Below are 4,620 nucleotides of genomic sequence, written 5' to 3' on the forward strand. Positions count from 1 at the left end.
AAATTTATTTATTTAATATTTTTATTGAGAAACAAATAGCAATGAGACAATTTCACAACAGATTACTAGTACATTTTCAATAATTAATACATTGCATATTGTTGTCTTAGTAGTTATTCATTGTACAAGATGCAGACATGATATCCTGTCTCAAACACTATTAGAACAAACCTCTCTATGCATTGAATTAAAGGAATGGAGCTGTATATCTATCCTAACTATTTTGAGTATACAGATAAAAAATGGTCATTCATTTGTATCCCTTTTTGGTTAGTTTTGTCAGAGAAGGGCATTCCATTGTCATTTAAATACTGTAGGTGCGTGAATTCAGCAAAATATCCCAATATAGTCCAATAGTCCATAGTAACAGTGAGTTTTCCATAAGACTGTCAATGTTTGAAGTTGACTTGAGCATTTTACAGCTCGGCATATTAATATGGCTTTACTTTTTATACTTCATTTTCATACTTTTCTGATGGATGGTTAAGATCAAGAAAGAACAAGACCTATATAACAAGAAATGTAACTTTTGTATCAGATAAGGTCAGTCAGATCCTCAGGATTTAACTTGAAGCCCTGTACCTCAGTTTGTAGATCCTTATTCAGTGTCAGCCGTGTGTATGAGTCATGGACATTGCTTGACCAATTTCTTCTCTGTGAAAACCTGAGAGAATGTTTTCTCTCCATGTGACTCTCCTTAGGCATACTCTACATCATCGATCACTTTCCTTTTTTTTTTTTTTGTTTAGATATTTTATTCATTCTTTTTTTGCAGCATTTTTTTGAGAAATAAATATGAATGAGAGTTTCAAAGCTGATTAATAGGACAGTTTCGATAATCAATACATTGTACATTTTAATCTTCTTAGTGGTTATCCATAGTACAAGAAGCAGACAGGATATCCTGTCCAAACACTATTAGTACACCTCTTTCTACTCACTGAATTAAGCAAAAGTATCTGTATATCTATCCTATTTTGTATATATAAATACAAAATGATCTTTCCTTTTTTAAAAAAACTTTTGTCCTGTCAGAGGTGGATATTCTATTGGCATCTAAATACTATAGGTGTTTGAATTCAGCTAAACAATCCAACACTGTCTAGCAGTCTACAATATTAGTGGGTTAGCCTCAGAAGTTACTGACTTGATCCTTTAACAGCTCATCGTATTAATATGGCTTTACTTTATTTTGCGGAACCTGGGATTGAATTCAGCCCTTTGCGCTTGCCAGGGAAGCATTTCTTCTTCTTCTTCTTCTTCTTCTTCTTCTTCTTCTTCTTCTTCTTCTTCTTCTTCTTCTTCTTCTTCTTTTTTTTTTAATGTTTCCTTTATTTGTTTTTTCTCTTTTTTTTTTATGGTCAGCTCAGCCCACCCTGTGGGCGGGGCTGGCATTGCATGTGGTGCTGGGGATCGAACCATGGTCCCTGCATGCTTGCCTAAGCAGGCGCTTTAGACCACTGAGCTCTCTTGCCAGCCCCAGGGAAGCACTTATTCTACTGAGCCATCTCCCTGGCCTGCAAATGTAACTTGCCCTATATTTCATAACTTAGCATGCTACCTAGCACATTATATTCAATAAATACTCAGTTAAATTAGCTATCACTTAATTAGGTTTTGTGGGGCTGTTTTCATGTTTATGCAATCCTATTTATTGATTTCCTTTGTGACTACTTTCCCCTACTCTTTTGTTGAAAAATTCTTTCCCAAACTAGTCATAGTGGAACAGTTCTGTAAACCAATATATGAGAGGCTGATGTGGGAGGGTTGAGAATTTGAGGCCAGCCTGGACTCAAAACTGAAAGAAAAAAAAATGTTGACTTCAAAAGGTAGGAAATCATCCTACTACCCAGCTATTCTAGTTGTCTACTTCTGCAAAACAGACTATTTCAAAATACAGTGGTTTAAAACAATGAAAACTTTTTATCTTGTGTAATTCTGAGGGTCAGGGACATAAGAAGTGTGGTTTGGGCCCAGGCTTCCCATGAGGCTGCAAGCAAGCTGTTGGCAGATCCAAGTTCTAGCGGCTGTAGTTTCACACTTACTCCTGTGGTCAGGGGCTAGTTTCTAGCTGGCTGCTTGCCTGAGGCTCACTTCATTGTTGTGAAGATCTTGGTAGCAAGATCAGGGGCAAGAGATATGAGAGAGGGTCAGAGAAAGACAGGAGTTCACCCAAAAGCCATTTTCCCACCAATGCTGGAGTCTGAACACAGGGCCTCGCACACTTTAGGTTAGTGCTTTGTTCTGAGCTACATCTCCAGCCCTCCACATTACTTTAGTAACCTCATCTCAGAGCCCTATTTTTAGCCATGTCACCAAGGGAGATTTGGGAGTTCCTTTCCCTTCTAGACCTCATTCTGTATCCCAAATGGAGTCTCCCACATAATTCAGACCCATTAGGTATGTCCCTCTTCCCTGCCATCAGTGGCCATCCACATACAGAGTTAGCACTTCTAGCAGTTCTGGTGGGGCAGGAACCCACACAGCTGGCAGAAGATCCAGAACACTGAACCAGCCATGCCACTTAAGAATTCCACAACCTCTACCATCAAGAGACCATCCCAGTTGGTCTCTGGCTGAGATACTTTCTGTTGCAAGACACAAAGACCAACTTAAATCCACTTCAGCAAAAAAATGAATTTTGGGGGCTCAGGAGATAGCTCAGTAGAATAGGTACTTGCCTGGCAAGTACAAGGGCCTGAGTTCAATCCCTGGTTCTGAAAAAAAAATTTTTTTCCTTGATTTCCATACTTTAAAAAAATCTGGGGATCAGGGTGTAGCTCAGTGGTAGCGTATACTTAGCATTTCTAAAGTCCTGAGTTCAGTCCCTAGCACTACCATCAAAAACAAAACTTCTAATACATGTATTTTTCTCCTTCTCTCCACCTCCCTTAATCCGACCACATACAGATTCTTGGGTTACTTTTTCTTAATCTTTCATGCTTAAATCACTACTTCATCTTTCATTCTTAAAGCATACTTCTTTTCACGTCTCTCTTCTCCTCACAAGGGTACCAGTTTCCTCATGCCCATGAAAATTAAATAATTCCATCCAGATGCCTGTGCCTAGCCTCTCCCCCAGGCTGCCCTGCCCTACCTTTCCCGTCTCCTTCCTGACCATGTGGCCCCAGCCCGAGCTCTTGGTTCAGTTCCTGGTCGTCATCACCCTGCGTTCGCCAAAGCTTGCAGCTGTCCAGTGCCTTCCTCCAACCCCTCTACAGTGCCCCGGCTCTCAAAGTCTCACTTCTTGACTTTGTAAGACTTGCCATCATTATGACATAAACAAGCCCTTAATGGTATATTACTCACATTTTTATGTTTTTCTCATCTAGTTTCTATTCCTCTTGGACACCTTACTTCCTCAAGAAAACCACAGTGCCCTAGTATAAGTATGCCACAGGGTCTGCAATCCTCAGCAGCATCGCAATGCACAGCCACAGGTTCCCGTGCAGCCACCTGCTGTTCATGCACAAGGTCAAGAACCTTTGACTGCTTCTATGTTGGCATCTGCCCCCCACCCAAGAGCAAAAGCAAATGTGGCGTGAATGGCTATTTCCACTTATTCAAGCCATGCACCCTACTCTTGCTGGTAAAATCACTGGCAGGTTGCTGGAGATTGACAATTCAGAACTTCGTCACATGCTTGAGTCTCCAGAGTTGCTCTGTTCTAAGATGATGAAGTTGTAGCTGTACTACAAGCCCAGAAAGCTAAAGAGGCTGCCCAGAAATCAGTGAACAGTGCCACTGGAGTTCCCACTTTTTAAAACTGATCAGGGTCCATGAAAAGAAATTCATGCTTCACCGAAGAAAGATATCTAAACATCGAAAAACTGTAAATAACTATGAAAAAATTGCAAAACTATAAAATAAATTAAAAAAAGAAAGGAAACTTTGAACCTTATGTACTGAGCAAATGCCAGGTCTAGCAAACAATGCTAGTCCTAGATTACTTGATTTTAAAATAAAAAACAAAAAAATAGTAAAATATAAAAACAAATTAATGTTTTATAAACCCTGGTAAAAGAATTTTCATCAAAGTACAAAAATTTATGGCATCCCAGAGGGGAGCGCCCGGTGTGGGAGTTGGGGGCAAATAAGTGGGTCCCGCCGGGAACAGGACTTCTAAAGGGCAAATATGTCTGGAAGACTGTGGTGCAAGGCCATTTTTGCTGGCTATAAGCGGGGTCTCCGGAACCAGAGGGAACACACAGCTCTTCTTAAAATGGAAGGTGTTTATGCCTGGGATGAAACAGAATTCTACTTGGGCAAGAGATGTGCTTACATGTACAAAGCGAAAAACAACATAGTGACTCCAGGTGGCAAACCAAACAAAACCAGAGTGATCTGGGAAAAAGTAACTCGGGCCCATGGAAACAGCGGCATGGTTCATGCCAAGTTCCGAAGCAACCTTCCTGCTAAGGACATCGGACACCGAATCCGTGTGATGCTGTACCCCTCAAGAATTTAAACTAATGAAAAATAAAAGTGCATTTGTGCTCTTGTAAAAAAAAAAAAAAAAAAAATAATGGCATCCCTTTCTTTGATTTTGTAATTCTTTATTGTGGAATACCTCAGGATGTCAGTTCTGTTCTAAGTAATGAAATTGATAACTGAGCAGGG

General features: G+C 40.1%; 1 pseudogene; it reads left to right on the plus strand.

The window, feature by feature from the left end:
- The first annotated feature begins 4,107 nt into the window (after positions 1-4,107).
- LOC101562754 lies at positions 4,108-4,480 on the plus strand (annotated as a pseudogene).
- Positions 4,481-4,620: the final 140 nt, after the last annotated feature.

This window comes from Octodon degus, unplaced genomic scaffold (assembly GCF_000260255.1).
Source record: "Octodon degus isolate 3935 unplaced genomic scaffold, OctDeg1.0 scaffold00003, whole genome shotgun sequence".
Lineage (NCBI taxonomy): Eukaryota > Metazoa > Chordata > Mammalia > Rodentia > Octodontidae > Octodon > Octodon degus.